Genomic DNA, 18502 nt, shown 5'->3' on the forward strand with positions numbered 1-18502 from the left:
AGTTCAAATGTTTCTCTCCGTGTTACTCCACTAAGCCACTGCAGGGGGAAAGGACCTGCATTTGAATGCATGGATCTGCCTTTGGAACCCTAAGTCTCCCCTGAGTTCGATGTTTGTCTTTGGGCGAGTCACTTGACTCTTTTGAGCCTCAATGTCCTCATCTCTACTATCTGCTTCCAGGGCAGTTTTGAAGCTTAAATGAGACAACTCGGGCACACGTTCCTGTAACCCCTGGAAAAAAGCGCTCAGTAAATACAGTGCTGGTGAGCCTTGTTTTTAGCCAGTCCTTCCTGCATGTTTCAAATGCTCTTTTCCATTGTGCAAATTGAAGTCCGGAGTGGGGATGTTTGCTGTGGGCTCCAACGTCACGTGCTTGCTTTGGAATCCCAGCCGCTTGAAGACTAGCAGAGACCTTCACACCCCCGCAGGGTGCTGGAGCAGTATACTCGAGGAGCGCTGGAACCCGTCGGCAAGGGGAGGGGAGCTCCTTGGAGGAGGTGCCTTCTCAGGGGAGATCTCAGAAAATCAGTGAGTTGAGGAGGTAAGGAAATGAAATTGTGTCTTAGGCCACAGAGAAAATAAGCAAAATGACCAAAGGAAGGAAAACACAGCATTTGCAAAGGACAGAAAGAAATCTAGCCTGGGTAGAGTGTGTGTGTGTCTATGTGTGTGTGTGTGTGTGTGTGTGTGTGTGTGTGTGTACGCATACACGCACCGGCGTGGGTGGTCACTGGAGAGGTAGGATCCTTGTCAGTTAGCAGCAGAGGCATGTGTGAAACTGAGCTTTCCTGTTTCTCTAAAGTTTGCTGGCTGTTTGGCTTTTGGAAAGTCCCTTAACTATTTTAAACTTCTGTTTCCTTATTTCAACATTGGACTTGATGATTTCCAAAATGGCTTTGGACTCTAATCTTCCATGTAGGAGAGAGCTCCGCTTTCTGTCTCTTCTGAGGAATACACTGGGGACTGCTGTTTCCAGAAATGCTTGGGATCTCCAGTGTGGTTGACCAAACCATGACCAAGGAGTTAGACAGTCTAGACCAAACTGACACGCTCCATGTGTCTCTGATACTTGCTGGGCCATCATCCCTCATCTGTCTTGGCAAGGCCACATGGGTGAAAATGCCACTTTTGCAGCTACAGAAAGGAATCCTTCATTCCACAGGGTCAATGTAGAGTGTCCTGGGGCCTGGCTGCTGGTCCGATTTCTGCCTAGGACTAAGGTTTCCAAAGGGACTGTGGGAAGCATGGGTGAGTGAGTCACTCCCTCTACCATGCGAGCCAAGGGATAAAGAAAGGGGCTGCTCTCCAACCACTCAGAGCAGGAAAGAGTACAGGGAAAAAGAAGCAACAGAGCCCTGGCAAGAGGTGGAGTCCCCCCTTGTTCTTTCTGCACCTCCTTCTCTCTTCTGGTAGAGTGCTTTGCTTTTTCTAGAATCCTCCCCTTTCCTTTTTGCCTTGTCAGTGGCTCCCAGGGGATTATCCCATCTCTTAACACCCCAGTCCAAAGCCAGTCAGCCTGGTCAGAGGGATTGGTTTGAAGTTGGCCGAAGACATTTCCTGGAACTGATGGAAGAAAAGTGTCTGTTTTCTCTTCTGGGATTGCTCAGGGGCGGGTGCTTGAGAAGGAGCTGTCAGAGAGGAATTCCAGCTGAGAAAGGAGAGAACTGAGTCCTGATGACCTGTGCAAGACCCTGGAGCTTGCCATCCCTGAGTCTTGTATGACCAGTAGATGGTGATTGCCCTCCTGACTGAGGATATTTTAAGGGGGAAAAAGGGCAGGTCTGTTTCTTGCAGCAGAAAGGGCTCTGACTAATCCAAGGGGGCACGAGATCGCCTAAGCTATTCAAATAGGGATAATTACAATAATGTTGGTAATAACCCTCCTCTGAGCTCCTGATGGCACCTCGCAAATATTGACTCTTTCTCTCCTACCAACTCACAAGAGAGATGCAATTATCACCATTCTATAGCTGTGATTACTATGTTTCGGTTATGTTGAGTGATGTGGCCAAGGTCAAATTGCTTGTAAGTTCTGGTACAGGGATCCAAGCCCGCTTCTGCTTATACGGAATTCTATGGGCTTGTCACTCTATCAAATGGTCTACTCCTGCAGGGAGAAGCTGAATAAACATGGAGAAAGGAAGATAGAGAACACAGTTTGTTTGGATACCCAAAATCATGGAAAGGTTTCCCCATCAAAGACACAAACATCTAGCAAAGAGATTATTGTTGCAGGAAGAACAAGGTCGAGAGGCAACAACAAGAAAACCAGTACTACTTGCAAAAGGCACTCTCCTAAATAGAAGGAACGTTTCTTTTTCACTTGCCATGCTGTTAAGGTCTTTCCCCTGTTTTGGTGAGTAGAATAGAAACAAAGAGAAACTGATCTGTTACAAAGATACAATCTTACAGAGCCCAAGGTTGGGGATTTAGCTGATTTCCAGAGAAGGCTTAGAAGTGGAAACCAACAGGACTTCAGGCTTCTAGGTCTTATTTTTACTCTTATCTGCTTGTCTCTTTTAACTATGTCTGCCTCTGTAGGCAGCTTCCCCTCATCTGTGGTCTGGGGGGCAGATTCTGGTTGTCCCAGGACTTCCTGATTGTCCTGTCTCGGCTCCCACTTTCAGCCACTTGCAGGTTTATCGTAAGAGCTGAAGGGTTTGGAGGAGGAAGGTGTCCACGCTGGTACCTTCAATCCCGATCACCACTGGAGGGACGTGGAGAGCAAAGCAACCTCAAGACACACCAGTTAGCTGCTCACATGGGACTGTGACAGGATTACAGGGTTCTTGTCTCACAGAGTGGAAGAATGCATCGCACGGACACAAAAGGTGACATGAAGTGAAAGTTTGCTAAGTGAAGGTGAGAGCAGAAAGGAAAGAAAAAAATCTCTCTGTAGTGAGAAGAGTCACAGATGAGTTGCCACTGAAGATTTTTTCAAGCTGGTCTTTTATCAAAAACTTGGCCGGGGAGCTTGTGGCCTTGAGATTCTTATGCCATCTTGGTCTGAGCAAGGACTATTGATAACACCCTTAATGACTTATTTCTTAAAAAAAAATAAATAAATAAAGATTTTATTTATTTATTTGACACAGAGAGAGAGAGACAGCAAGAGAGGGAACACAAGTGGGAGAGGGAGAAGCAGACTTCCCATGGTCTAGGGAGCCCGATGTGGGACTTGATCCCAAGACCCCAAGATCATGACCTGAGCTGAAGGAAGATGTTTAAGGACTGAGCCACCCAAGCACCAAATGACTTACTTCTTTAAAGATTGGTCATTTTCTGTGATTAGATTATAGCCACCGAAGAAAAAGGCTTCCTAACATCTGGGGCTTAGGGTGTTCTGATCTATTCCCTTCTCTCTTGTTCACCCTGGCTTTGTGCTTCTGCCTGCCAGGAAGAGTTTCAGAGTCTAGTCAGGAGCCACCTACCTCTGTCTGTACCATAACCCTTTTCTTACTCAAGAGGGCTCTGTGATGTACTGCCCAGATGTCCTCCCTCGGGAACTGAAAACCTATCATTTGAGCTGCTATCAGCCCCCTTCTGACATTGCCACACCTCAGGTCAAGCCACATTTATGGGGAAGGGGTCCTCATCCCCCAACAGGGACATCTCTGTAAGTCCCTCTGGGCTCCAGTGGTCCTAGTTGGCTGCTTAGGCCTGTTCTGTCTTGAATCGCAGCTGAACTACTTCTTCGAAACCATGTGTCCTTTGTTTCTAGCCTGGGAAAAGATCATTCTTGAATAAACTTCCTTCATTCAGGGGCACCTGGGTGGCTCAGTAGGTTAAACCTCTGTCTTTGGCTCAGGTCATGATATCATGGGATTGAACCCTGAGTCGCGCTCTCTGCTCATCGGGGAGTCTGCTTCCCCCTCTCTCTCTGCCTGCCTCTCTGCCTACTTGTGATCTCTCTTTCTCTGTTAAATAAATAAATAAAATCTTTAAAAAACAAAAAAACTTCATGCATTCAAATTTTGCTGTGAATCTGCTTTCTGGAGAACCCATCCCATGGCAGTTGGTTTTAAGGATTGCCTAAGAAAGAAGCCACGAAGATGAGACTCCAGAACCGTATACACCCCCTGCTTATGCGGGGGTGAAGACCCCATTCCTGGGAGTTGGTGAGGCATAGAACATCGGTTCATCTTCCCCGGCTGGTGGGCGGGCCAGTCAGTGGAAGCCGGGGAAAGGGATGCTTTAGCTGGTGTAACATACCAGATGCTTTCCAAAAGAGTAAATATCAGGGCGGCGGAATGGAGTGGCTCTTGTTTAGTGCAGTTTGTACTCAGGGAGATGGAAATAAAATATGAGAGTGATTAATGGGCAAGTAAGGGCTAAGTGTGCAATACAAGGACCTCTTGGTTAGCTGCAAGTCCTGCAGCAAGAGGGTAGAGAAAACAGAGAACTTAATTATCAGAATGCTCGAACTCCGAAGAACCACTACCCCACATAGGCAGGTTTGCTTTGCCAAGGTCCTCTGACTCCAGCTGGGAAACATCAGGGTGGATCCATGCCCTCAACCTTGACACTCCAGATTCTGCTGGAGCTCTGGGCCCCTCATACTTATTAAGGACTAGCATTCCCCCTCTCGCCTGAAGAGGATGTGGAGGCCTTGACTCTGCAAGGGAACACCAGCTGCCCTCAGGAACTGCATCTTCTTCTCCCCCTCCCCTAGCTGCTATATGGGGTCATCAGAAGCTTTTGCTGGAATGCATCTTCTCCCTTCGCTAAATCCTGCTTTCCTCCCTCTGTTTCATAGGTATGGATAATAAGAGTAGTCCCCCCGACACCCTAATTTTTATTTCAACGTTTATGGCCAGGACGGCTCCCCCTGCTACAGGCACCAGCCCTCTTGGTGGGGAAGAGATCCCAGAGTTGAGTTGCTGGATACCTGCTCCATGGAAGAGCAAATTGTTCGCTTTAAGGAAATTGGTAGTGCTACCAAGTTTCAGACCCAGATATGTCTATCTTCAAATCCCTTCTCCTTCCTCCTTCCCCTCCTCTTCGTCCTCCTCCTCTTCTTCCGCCTTCTCGTCTTCCTCCTTCTCCTTTTTTTGCATCTTATTGTGTTTTCCCATTTAGGACATATTTTTATAATTGATTGGTTGGACACAAGTCTAAATTTGCAGGCAGAGAAAAAAACGGAGCTGATAGATATGAACTATAACATGTAGTTGGAAGCAGTTGGAGACTGTGCAGAGGAGGATGAGCTAAGTGTCTGTGAATCATCCATTTGCTTTTTGATTTATTCATTTAACAAATTTTTATTAAGCCTTTATAGTATACCAGGCCCTAGACTGGGTCCTAGGGATACAGCAGGAATAAAGATTAGATTCTGATTCCAAAATTTATGGTCCAGCATAAGAAACGACACGCAAACCATTAAGTCCAATAAATCATTGAAAGGCAGATAAAGAATGGTTAAAGCTTCCATTTACAACCTATGAGAGTCACGGGGCACCATTTCCTGAAGACACAGGCCTGCAGGGCTGCTGTGCCCCCTAGGGTCAGTAAAATTCCGGCATTATCTGGAATGGAACTGGCAGGAAGACTGAGAACCCCGCCTTTCCCTTTACAACTGATCCTGGTGGGAGTCCAAAGACGGCAAGAGTCCTGAATTCCATATTTGAAAAGTGATAACTCGTGCTTTTTTTGTGATGGCAACGGACAGGAGTGGCTTCATGGCCACGCTGAGGCAAAGCAAAATCGGCAACCTTTCCACTTGAACTTCTCTAACTGGTGATGCTTTCCCTTGTCAAGGACGATGAGAGGCAAGACCCCTCCACCCAACACTGTTGTGTGGGATGCTGATAAGACACAAAGATGCGATGCACAAAGGAAGGGGGTGAAGCACGAAGAGGGGATTCCCTTTTCTTTCCTTCCTTTTGTCCGGCACTGGTTACCATAGTGCCCAGCAGTCCAGAGCTGCCATCCTACTCAGTGGGCACATACCAGAGCTTCCTACAGTAATAAGTTAATGGGAGAAGGGCGAAGCTGTTGTCAGGTTAACACAGTGGAGAAGAGAATGATTGTAGATGGACCAGGAGGGTGAGGGGGGGGGACAGTTAATAACCAACCAACAAATGAGCACTGTTGTTTTCCCCTAAAAATAGAAATCAGAGTATGCTATTAAGTGGCTTTTGGTAGGAGAACAGATTAATTTGGACAGAAAACGGCCAAGAGGGTTTATTATCAAAAGCTGTCATGGTAGGAAAGGGGAAATTTGGGGAGTCAGAATCCAGGCTTTACTTCTTGCTCTATGCCAGTATCCCGCCCAGGGCTTGGCGCAGAGTAAGAGCTTAGGACATGCTCTAAATAAACAAATTCATGACTGACTGAAGGCACAGACACTTAGCTCATTGTCTTATACATCGTGTTCCAGTTGTTTCCAGCTATGTGTGTAACTTTCATAATCTCTCCGCAACTGGTATTTATCACCTGGGTTTTCTCTTCCTGCAAATTGAGGCCAACAGATTGTTTAGGGAAATATGTACTAAATAGAAAACATAGCAGGATGTAAGAGGAAGCAGGATTGCGTTAAAGATGGATGGATCTGGGTCTCGAAATTGGTGGCAGCAGCAAGACTAGGTAAATGATGAGGTATTCCAACCCTGTGCCCTACTTTGTACCATAGAGGTTAGGACTAATTTACATCATGTGTATGTAGATTTTCACCTCATTCCAGAGAGCTACAGGGGGTGAGGGAAGGCAGATTTTAAATGTGTTTGGACTCGTAAGATCATGTTGTTCAGACATTGGTTGTAGGACTCTCCTTGCCCACAAAAGTCTAAAGAAATTAGGAAAACAGAACGCTCCCCCAACAGACCACGTTGTCGGAAGGTAGGAGCTATGTCTTTGTCTCTTTAGACTCTCAGTGCCTGGGAGGTAAGAGATTCCCGTTAAATGTTCGCCTTTTAACTTAGTGACTCTGTTTACTTGCCTATGATGTTGCTGACCTTGTGAGTTTCAGGAGGATAAGAGTAATCCAAGTCATGTGACCCAGGGTTCTGGACTCTGTTGCAGGGTTCCTGTGTCACAGAGCTGAAGAATGATCTTGCGGACAAGAGGGTGAAGTCAAGTGAAAGTTTATCATGCGAAGGTGAGAACAGAGAGGAGGGCTCTCAAGCGTAAAAGGGGCCGAACGCACTGCCACTGAGGATGTTTATGATGAGTCTTCTTTTTTTTTTTTTTAAGATTTTAATTTATTTATTTGACAGAGATCACAAGTAGGCAGAGAGGCAGGCAGAGAGGAGGAAGCAGGCCCCCCACTGAGCAGGACCCTGGGAACATGACCTGAGCCCAAGGCAGAGGCTTTAACCCACTGAGCCACCCAGGTGCCCCAACAACAGTCTTTTTTTTTTTTTTTCTTTTCAGCGTAACAGTATTCATTGTTTTTGCACCACACCCAGTGTTCCATGTAATCCATGCCCTCTATAATATCCACCACCTGGTTCCCCCAACCTCCCACCCCCCGCCCTTCAAAACCCTCAGATTGTTTTTCAGAGTCCATAGTCTCTCATGGTTCACCTCTCCTTCCAATTTCCCTCAACTCCCTTCTCCTCTCCATCTCCCCTTGTCCTCCATGTTATTTGTTATGCACCACAGATAAGTGAAACCATATGATAATTGACTCTCTCTGCTTGACTTATTTCACTCAGCATAATCTCTTCCAGTCCCGTCCATGTTGCTAGAAAAGTTGGGTATTCATCCTTTCTGATGGAGGCATAATACTCCATAGTGTATATGGACCACATCTTCCTTATCCATTCGTCCGTTGAAGGGCATCTTGGTTCTTTCCACAGTTTGGCGACCGTGGCCATTGCTGCTATAAACATTGGGATACAGATGGCCCTTCTTTTCACGACATCTGTATCTTTGGGGTAAATACCCTGTAGTGCAATGGCAGGGTCATAGGGAAGCTCTATTTTTAATTTCTTGAGGAATCTTGACACTGTTCTCCAAAATGCATCAGTCTTTTATAGGAAACGGACCAGGAAACTTGGTAAATATCTTGTCTATAACTTTTAAGACAAAGAGGTGCATTTGTAAATATTATGAAAATATCTTGTCTATCTTTAGAATGAACAAGGTCGATTTGTTATGTTCCCTTCTGTCTGGCTAATATCTTGTCTGTGACATTTCTCCATATCGGGGATTTCTGTGAGCCTGGTTACATGGTCCCGTATCAGTCTTTCCCTCCCTAGCCTCACCTGTCCCTTATCCAGCCAACAGAGTGTCCTGACGTATTATAACCACGTGTTATGGGCTGAACCCTGCCCACCCCTGTGCCAAAGTCGCATGTTGAAACCCTAACCCGCAGGACCTCACAATGGGACTCTATTTGGTATAAGGGTCTTTGAAGAGAGGCATGGAGGGAAAATAAAGGTCTTCAGGGTCTTCAGAGTGCCACCAGACACCCGCATGCAGAGAACACAGAGAAATGGCCATCCACAGGCCAGGGAGGGGCCTTAGAAGAAACCAACGTTGCTGTCCCCTTAGTCTTGGACTTCCAGCCTCCAGAGCTTTGGGAAAGGAATCTCTGTTATTTAAACCACACAGTCTGTGGCATTTTCTTATGGCAGCCCTGGGATCAGTATGGTTATAACCTTAGGGATGGGAAGAGCTTGCCCCAGCCCCATCAGAGCAGGCTTATTATGTCTTTTATGTTTTTCTAAGAGCTCTGATCTTTCTCACGTTTTTAATTATCTTTTCTGTACCTAGCTTTTTCCTTTTGTAAATGCCACTTCAGCAGTGGGATTAAGATGTCATTAAAAACAATCCAGATTGTAGCACGTGAACACACATATGCTGAGTCTGTCCTCTCCTTCTTGAAACCCTCTGCCCAGCCAGATGGATGGAGTCCTGCCACTTGCAGCTGAGACCTGCGGGGTCAGTCCTCACTCTCTGGCTCAGAGAGACAGGGCAGGAAGGTCAGGAAGCAGCCACAACAAAGCAAGAGGGCAGGGCAGGGCCTACAAGGACCCAGCGCACCATGCCACAGTGGGCTTCTGAGACCTGTTCATTCAAACTTGAGAAGCAAGGAGCTCACTAACATGCAGATCAGATGCTGAGTCCAGCCCCCCACCATTTTCCTCTACAAATATTTCCTTATCAGAGGAAAAGTAAAAACCATCTGTCATCTACATGAGAGAAAAAGCACACACACCCAGTAATCACATACAGCCTCTGGGATTCCTGGATCCCCTGAAGCTCAGCTGGGTCGCCGGGAGAGGCAGAACCCTGGGTGGGGGGACCGCTCCCCCATGCCGTGAGCCAAGGGTCCTGGCATGGGGGAGTGGCCACATCACAAAGGTTCGGGGCAAAGCCTCAAGACATGGTTCCTCCTCCATGTTCTTCCTCGGGGAGAAACAACCAGGTAAATTCACAAGACCACTCCCAAAGATATTTCATGAGTGAACAGGTTTAAGGTCCATTCCATTTAAAAAAATATGTTTCTTTAGGTGTCATTTGCATACCATGAAGGTCTTCTGATTTAAGCACATCGTTCAGAGTTTTTTTTGTTTTTGTTTTTGTAGTATTATGCAACCATGGTGGATAACCTTATCATCTCAAAGAGAAACTGCATGGCCGTGAGCAGTCACTCCCCACCCTATCTCCAGCCTGGGTAACACTCAGTGTGTCTGGGGATGTCCTTTCTCTGGACATTTCCAATGAATGGAATCAGACAATATGTAGTCTTTTGTGTTTGACTCCCTTCATTAGCCTGATGGGTTTTTTATTAAGATTTTATTTTTAATGTCTTCCATGTTATTCCTATGCTCCACCAGAAAGTGAAACCATGTGATAACTGACTTTCTCTGCTTGACTTATTTCACACAGCATAGTCTCCTCCAGACCCGTCCCTGTTGATACAATAGTTGGGTATGCTTTCACTTACTTGGGGAGCATAAGGAATAACACGGAGGACATGGGGAGATGGAGAAGAGAAGGGAGTTGTGGGAAATCAGAGGGGGAGATGAACCATGAGAGACTGTGGACTCTGAGACACAAACCGAGGATTTTGGAGGGGATGCGGTGGGAGGTTGGGTGAGCCTGGCTATTTAGAAGGGCACGGATTGCATGGAGCACTGGGTGTGGTGCATAAACAATGAATCTTGGAACACTGGAAAAATAGAATAAAATTTTTAAAAATGCTTAAAGATGTTTTTCAATAAATCAAATATTGATATAACACCTTTAAAAAAGTGGGATTAGAAAAGAAAAAAAGGATTTTGTTTTTAAGTAATCTCTATGCTCAACATGGGGCTCAGATTCATGATGGTGAGCTCAAATACTGCAAGCACCCCCAACTGAGGCAGCCAGGGGCCCCTGCGTGGTGTCTTTGAGGCTTATTCATGGTATAGTATGTGTTACTACTTTGTTCAATTATTTTATTGTCAAATTATATCCCTAGGGTGGGTAGAATGATAAGGTTACAGTTTGTGCATGTGTGTGCGTGAGTGTGCGTGTGTGTGTGTGTGTGTGTGTGTGTGTCTGTGTAAGGAGTTGGGACCATGTGGGCAGAGCAGGGGTGGGTTGTTATATCCCAAGTTATTTCAGTGTCTGTGGCTGAGGGGACCCGTATGCTGGGGCTCGAAGTTAGCCAGGAGGGCAGGGAAGGTAGCGGATGATTCTGTCTCAGAGGCAAGGCTAGGCCAGAGCAGTCTGTTTTCTCCTCCTTCCCAAGTCCTTATCAGCACATTTCCTCTGAAAATAAGAGGGATTTTCCAGTTGTTTGGATTATAGGACTCTGGGAGCTTCTGCACTACAGAGCTGATTTCTTCTGTGCTTGACCTACCTGAATTCAAAAGCTTGGTGCCCCCCTTCTCACCTCAGCCTGGAGGGTAGGCTGCCTCTTGATGCTCTGTCCCATGAGGGAAGGTCTGGGGGTTGAGTTGGGAGGAAGCTCGGTGAGGAGCTGCTTTGTGAAACACCTGCAAACCCCTCTCACCCCATCGGCGACCCAGACCTGGGTCCAGTTCTGACCTGAGCTGGAGAACCAAGGTGGTTCCTAGAGCTTTGCTGACATCAGGAGCCCATCCCAAAGAGACCATCCTACAGGCTTGTAGACAACCACGTGACGTGTTCAGCCAAGCTCGTTAACATCTTGAAGGGCTTGGGGTGCCTGGGTGGCTCAGTGGGCTAAAGCCAGTGCCTTCAGCTCGGGTCATGATCCCAGGGTCCTGGGATTGAGCCCTGCATTGGGCTTTCTGCTCAGCAGGGAACCTGCTTCCTCCTCTCTCTCTCTCTGCCTGCCTCTGCCTACTTGTGATCTCTATCTGTCAAATAAATAAATAAATAAAATCTTTAAAAAAATAAAATAAAATCCTGAAGGGCTGTCATATGGGAGGATAGGCTTATTCATAAGGAAGCAGAAGGGCCAGACAAGGACAAGCATGTGTGTTATAATGTAGGGACAACACAAGGGGAACTTTGGCAGGAGACAAGTCACCCAGGAAGGGGCTAGAGATTTGGCCAGAGCACCTGGCCCAGCAGGTTATTTAGATCCCAATTAAGATTTTAGACGGAATCCTGGTCATGTCTGTTGAAAAAGCTCAGCCTGGGCTGGTGCCATAGGCTGGTTGGTTTGTAGTTGGTGCCATAGGGTGGTTGGGGCCAATTTCTTTTTGGTGACCATAAGCCTTGTGCCATTTCCCAAAGCTCTGGGCTTTAGGGCGGAATGACTGGGGTTAAGTAGTAAGAAAGGAGTTTGTCTGTGAGTCATGCCCACGTCTTCTGACATGCTCATCTCTGTTAGCCCCAGTAAGGCCCCCTGAACCTTCCTGCTCTTCCCGAGAGAGTGCGGTGGTTCCTGCATCTAAGAGGGCCAGGGAACCTGCCTCGCAATCACTTTGATAAGATCCTTTATGAATAGCAATGACTTCCACATTATGATTTTTACATTCCACTTTAATAAGGATCATGTAGTTGTGGGCAATTTTGAATGAGATGGTCTTGTCTTCTGACTGCAGTAAGTCTTCTGGCAACAGCTATGCTGTTTCCTGGCTCTTCACCATATTAAATTAATTTTTTCCCCACTTCATCTCCTAACCTCCTTGGGCAGCAACCCAGATGGATGGATCAAAAACTTACAGAATTTCTGGCTCTCCAATGGTCTTAGAAACTCCTCAACAGAGTACAGAAATCCTGGAAACAGCAGGACAGACCTCTGGATGGTCCAGTCTCTGCTTGATCTCTGTCGGGATGGTCTCCCTGTTTGGGCAGCAGGCCGTTCTTACGTCGAGTAGCTCCGAGGAAGTTCCTCCCTGCATTGAGCAGAGTGGAGTGCACAAGGCAAAGAGGTTTTGGAGACAGAGATGTGGGTTCAGTCTGATTGCAACGGTTTATTTTAATGTGTCAGCTTGACTCAGATAAGAGACACCCAGACAGACAGCTGGCAAAACACTATTTCTGGGTGTATTTGCGGGTGTGTTTCTGGAAGAGATTAGTATTTGCATTGGTAGCATGAGCATGGAAGATTGCCCTCACCAGTGTGGGTGGAAGACATCTAATCTGCCAGGGCGTGAAGAGAACAAAAGGTGGGGAAAAGGTAGCTTTGCTCTCCGCTTAAGTTGCGACATCTACCTACTCCTGACCTTGAACATTGATGTTCTTGGTTCTCAGGCCTTTGGACTCAGACTGGAACTACAGCACTGGCTTTCCTGGGCTTGTAGCTTGCAGCTTGCAGACTCGGGGATTTCTCAGGCTCCATACCTTAAAATCTCTCTCTCTCTTTCTCTCTGTCTCTCTCTCTGTCTCTCTCTCTCTCTCTCTCTCTCTCTATATATATATATATATATATATATGGGTCTCCTATTGGTTCTGTTTTTCTGGAAAACCCTGGTTAATACACTGGCTATGTCAGCTTCTTGGTGCATAGCATTAATCATTAGTTAATTTCTCTGAGTTTCAGGCTTATTGTTGGCAAAATATATGTAATAATACTAATCACACATGCTAGGGAGTCTTCGCTGCGGTAGTGCTTGAAAGTGCTGTGGCTGGAACAGGTGTTTAACAAGCTAAAATTATATTTATCAGCCATATTGATATAGGGCACATACTAGAGTTCAGCACATTCAAGACCTATTCCAGATCACTTCAAACGTGCCTTTACAGTAAAGGCTGGACAAAGCTCAAATAAAATTTTTAAAAATCTACATTACCTAAATTCTCTTGCATCCAGGTTTCTGCCTTGATCCAAGGTCTGCAAGGATTTGGAGAAACAGTGAGGGAGTGGAGGTGGCAACCTTGTGCAGGGTAACTGGTTTTTCCTGGTGGTGGCAGTGAGGGTGTCGGGTCTCCTGGAGCAGTCCTGGTGGTCTTCCTAGCCTCTGGTTCCACAGCACCATGGGACCTAAGTGGAGCTCCAGGGTGAGGTGTCTCCTGGGGACTGAGGCAAGGTGGGTCTTTCTCTGGCTATTGTTCCTAGACACACATAGATTTCAAATCTGATTCTCTAGTCCTTCTGGAGATGTTGAAAGCTAAATCTTTAACACATCTTACTGTGAAAATTAGTTGGAGCTGATCGTTTTTCATTTTTTGAATCTGTAGCCTAGAACCTTGATCAACACAATTTTTTATGACAATTCTAGCTGCTATTCAAAATGCTATTTAGAGATCACAGAATTCATCTGTTTATAGACAGTCAGCAATGGAAGGCCTCACAGAGTTCATTAATATAGGCACCTTATTGTACAGAGAGGGAACTGAAGACAAGTATGGGGCCGTAACCCTCCTAGAATCCCTCATTGTATATTGTATATCAAGTGTTTGTTCCCACTGCACCAAGCTGTGTACTCAGTTACCATATTTGTCATTTCATGTAAATCCCTACCAGAGTCTCAAAGGATGGACATGATCATCATCCCTTTAGGGAGGGAAGGGAGAGTCAGAGAGCTTAGAAACCAGCCCCAGAAGACAAACAGTATGCGGCAGGGCTGGGACTTCAGCACGGATCCAGCTCCAAAGCCCATTCTTTGAACCTACACACTTTGCCACCTCCTATGACCTGGCTTCTAACCCCTCCCCTCCATCACCCAAAATAACTGATCTGACTTAAATAGGAAAGAGAAACGATGCAAAATGGAAATGGTGCCGAATCTGCATCTGGCTAGAGCACCATTCATGGATGGTTGCAGAATGGCAAGTAGAGGCATGTGACAGATCTCTGTGTGTGGCCGGGGACAATGGCCAAGAGGTGGAGAAGGAAGAGGAGCCCAGATCATGCAAGACGCCGTAGGTCATGTAAAGTGCTCTGTTGTCCAATCCCAGCCACCAGCCAAATATCACACCCAAAAGAGACACCCAGGCACTTGGTGTGTACTTGTCCCTGCTCCAGCTTTCCCCGTCTTCATCCTTCCCCCGCCAAATTCCCTCTTGGTGCTTTATCCCTTTAAATCTACCTAGCAGAGTGGTTTCAGGGGCATTTCACTGAGGTCTGATTGTGAGAAGCAGAGGACTGCTGTAGACCTAGACATCACCCCTATCCCATGATGTCACACAAACAGAACACGGCTCCAGGCCAGAGTCCATACAGCTTGTATAGCATCAGACCATTTGGTGGTCTGAGCACCCCATGATTTAGGAGTCATCAGCCCCTTTCATAGGTAAGAGAGGCCTAAGGAGACTGGGTAAAATCTCCAGAGCTTCTCTGGGTCTTGGTGACACAGCAAAAATCTTGACAGTTTTGACGCCGGTGTTGGTGTGCCCACTGGGATGGGAGGCGGTTCTGCCATCCTCATCCTTGGCCTTGGCCAGACTCTTCTGGAACCCAGGCAAAGTCCTGCTAGACTGGATGTCCCAGGAGGATCCAGGACTGGTTTGGGGCTTGTTTCTTCTTGAGTCTCTGAGCCTCCCCATGTTGTCAGACAGCCTTTAGGGCATGAAGTCTCCTGGTTGCTGGTACTAGATGGTTGGCTGGTAAGAGAGAGCAGAGCCAGAAGGCTTACTAGAACCTAGCCTTGCTTCTTCTTCATTCTTTAGTTTACTTAACTGTAAAATGTGGAGGTTGGATAGTCTGATTCAGCTCTGACGGCTCATGAGTCTACGGTCTTAGAAATGGAAGGCTGAAGAAATCCGTAGCTAAGCCAGTTCCTGCTTCCCTAGGTCTATCACTGAGTTTCTGCCCAGTTTTTGAGCTGATAAAGGTCAGGGTCAGTGTGGTGATAGGCTTCATCTCCTGATGACTCAGAATTGGTGGATTAAGTTTGCACAGAGAGTATGTTGAAAGATTTTTGAGGCTAGCCTTGGGCTCAGGTTGAAAAGAGCTTTGTGTGTACATGATTTGGAAGTTGTAACACATATCACATAGCCAATTCTAGCCAGTGGTGCAGTGAGCTCATCAGTTGTAGAAACACTAATTTTGATTCCCATTAGCCTTGACCCAGTCCTTCCACAAGTGAACTCAAGGTCTCCCTTCATCTGCAAACCATGCTTCATGGAAAGATAAGACAGGTCTTTTCTACGAGTAAAGCAAAGCTCAGAGAGGCTGGGTGACTCGCCAAAGGCCACAGAGCTAGGACATGATGTATCCAGGACTCAAATCCAGATCTGTCCAATTCCAGTTTGTGTCCTTTCCACACATTAGTGCACTCTGCCCCTTACGTTCCTCATTGACATGTGCGGAGTTGAAAAATGTGCAAGTATGTACGCGTTTTGTGAAAAAACAATCAGTGAAGGAAAATTAGCTTGAAACTATTTTAAAAAAAGATTTCTCAGTTAAAGATAATACTCTTGATATGAAAATGAAAATCATAGAAACAGTTACAGGAATACTTGTAGGGTCCTTCAATATTTGTTCTTGACTTTGAAAGGGAACAGCTCTTGAGAGCTGCTCTAGGTGTTTGAAAAGGTGACCTCGGGCCTTTCCTGAGATTAGCGCAAAGTAGATGGGGATAAAGTGTTTTCATTAAGGCTATTAGAGCTGGCAGGGGAAGCGAACTCTGGGCCACTCCAGCCATAAGCCTCCAGGTATTTGAGGGCCACAGAGCCTTACAGCAGAGGAAGGGTTAAATTTGTCTCGCACTACAAAGCAGAAAAACCCTACAGGAGATCTGGCAATGAGTTCATCCTCCTCTGATCTATTTTGACATTGCATATGACCTATTATTTTTTTAAAAGATTTTATTTATTTGATAGACAGAGATCACAAGTAGGCAGAGAGGCAGGCAGAGAGGGAGGAAGGGAAGCAAGCTCCCTGCCAAGCAAAGAGCCCGATTCGGGGCTCGATCCCAGGACCCTGGAATCATGACCTGAGCCGAAGGCAGAGGCTTTAACCCACTGAGCCACCCAGGTGCCCCTGAACTATTATTTTTATTCCTTCCCAATATCTAATATATAATGTATCACATGGAGAAATGGAAAGCAAGTAGAGATGAGAAGGGTGTTAGACATGGCCCAAGGGTTCATGGCCCTTAAACTAGACCCTTCAACAGCCCTGCTCTTGAAGATACATTAGCTGGGCCTCTATTTTCAGCTAGGGCCTGGATGTGACAGGTGACCCACCTGAGAGTGGAGGGGCCATGGGTGCTGGGTTAGGGTTACTTGACTCTATTCTGTGGAGAACAGAGGATGGGCCGTGTCAAGGTCACACTGTACACATGCTGTTCTAGCTAAGGGCAGAGTGCGGACAGAAGAGGACAAGCCTGGAGGAGGGAGATCGTCAAGAAGCCAATGGAAAAATGTCTGACTTCGACTCAACTGTCTTAAAAGGGCAGGGATCATGCCTGACTTGTCCATCCCCATAGCTCTTGGGCTCAGAACAATCTTTGCCTCCTAGTAGGCCCACAGTAAACATAGGTTCAAGGGTCAGATAACATAGTTTCAGTAATTTTTTTTCCCCAATGAACACATTGCATTTCAAGCAGAGCCTTGATAGAGGGATCTGAGAGAAGAGGTTGGATTTGAGAAATAAGGGATAAAAGTTGAGAGAGCTTGGTAATTGAAAGAATTAGAGTGTGAAGTCAGAAAGGAGTCTGAGGTATCCCCAGCCTTCTGGCCTGGGGACTGGGGGGCTCTCACTCAGTGAGATGGGGACCAATTGGGGGAGATGATGTTGGCTCAGGATGATGTTGAGATGCCTGTGGACACACAACTGGGGATATCTTAGAAGTGATCCCCTGAGCAGCTGGTCTATCCCCTCAGCATTGGCCCTTTTCATTGCTGTCCCCTCTAGATCAGAAGCCTTCCCTTCCCTTCGTCCAGTTAACTCTTCCTTCCTTTGGACCCAGGACAACCTCACTTTTACAGGGGAGCCTTTTCTGGATCTGGGTTGGCTAGTTGGGTTGGTTGGCATCAGACCCTAAGCACTTTCCTTCCAGCCATTGCTCTCAATTGGCAATGGCCCCCATGATTAGGATTAATAAGTTAATGTCAGCTTCATAAGAGTCAGGACAATGTCTCTTTCTTGTCCCCAGTGAATTCCGACTGATAAGAACCATGCCTGGTATAGAGCAGATGCTCAACAAATGAGTGGAGGATGAATGAATAAATGCTCTTATAAGTGAATGAGTGCACAGATGAATGAGTGTCAGGGCTCTATCTCTCAACACCTGGTATGATTCTAGTCACTGTGAGGCAGGTTTCTAGAGGAGAGACATGAGTTCCTGGGTTTGAACTCATGTGTCTGCCATATGGTAGGTTCTTGGTAAATAATTACTGAAGTATTTTTGGCTTTCCTTAACATCTTTCTGTCATCATTTAAGAAACACAACATTGGGGTGGTCTTGATTTTCTTGCTTATCAAGATGAAAATAAGGACATCTATCTCAGCTTCTTTTTTAAAAAATGAGAGTTCGATGGGATAACTTGTATCAAAAATATTGAATATAGGCTTATTGTCATCTACCGGGCTAACTATGGAATGAAAGTCCCCAGGATTTTACAGAGGAAAATAAGGAAGAAATGAGCACTGCCTTAAGAGGTCCGGGGTCCTTACACACACACACACACACACACACACACACACACACACACACACACATCCTAATCCTCCCTCCCCATTTTTCATCAACTGTCTACACCTGGTCACACTTCTAGAAAAAGACTGGCTTTCATGCTGGGAGAAGTTCACAACTATTTTCGGCTGTGAGTCAAACAGAGAAGTGTCCGAGCTTGTGAATCTGTGTGAGTGTGATCAGCTGCACCACCCGCCGCTCAGCAGACGCTCAGCACATGGCCACTTCCTGCCTGTTCTCCCGACCCTGGGATGCCCAACTCTTCGCCCAGGGTTTAGCCCATAACAGGTGTTGTGTGCACATTTGAGCTAAGGATACACAAGAGAAGAAAAGAAGGGAGAGGGGTTGGTGTATGTGCTTGTGTTCTGCTCTCTTTCCAGGCACATCAGTGCCATCAGGCATGGGTTTCGGGAGAGAGGGAAGCCTGTGGAAGCTGTCAGAGTGGGTTCATTGTCTGAAGCAGCCTCACACCTTTTATTTATGATAAACACCATGTGGAGCCCCCAAATGTTGGTTCAGGCGGGCTCTCTGTTGCCTGCTGTGCCAGAATG

At 46.4% G+C, this 18502-nt stretch overlaps 1 long non-coding RNA gene across 1 annotated transcript; it reads left to right on the forward strand.

The window, feature by feature from the left end:
* Positions 1–404: 404 nt before the first annotated feature.
* Positions 405–10151, forward strand: LOC132013289 (uncharacterized). Its single transcript, XR_009402974.1, has 3 exons — positions 405–541; positions 7021–7096; positions 9534–10151. It is a non-coding gene; the product is annotated as an uncharacterized LOC132013289 (long non-coding RNA).
* Positions 10152–18502: the final 8351 nt, after the last annotated feature.

The sequence above is a fragment of the Mustela nigripes genome, chromosome 3, assembly GCF_022355385.1.
Source record: "Mustela nigripes isolate SB6536 chromosome 3, MUSNIG.SB6536, whole genome shotgun sequence".
Classification (NCBI taxonomy): Eukaryota; Metazoa; Chordata; class Mammalia; order Carnivora; family Mustelidae; genus Mustela; species Mustela nigripes.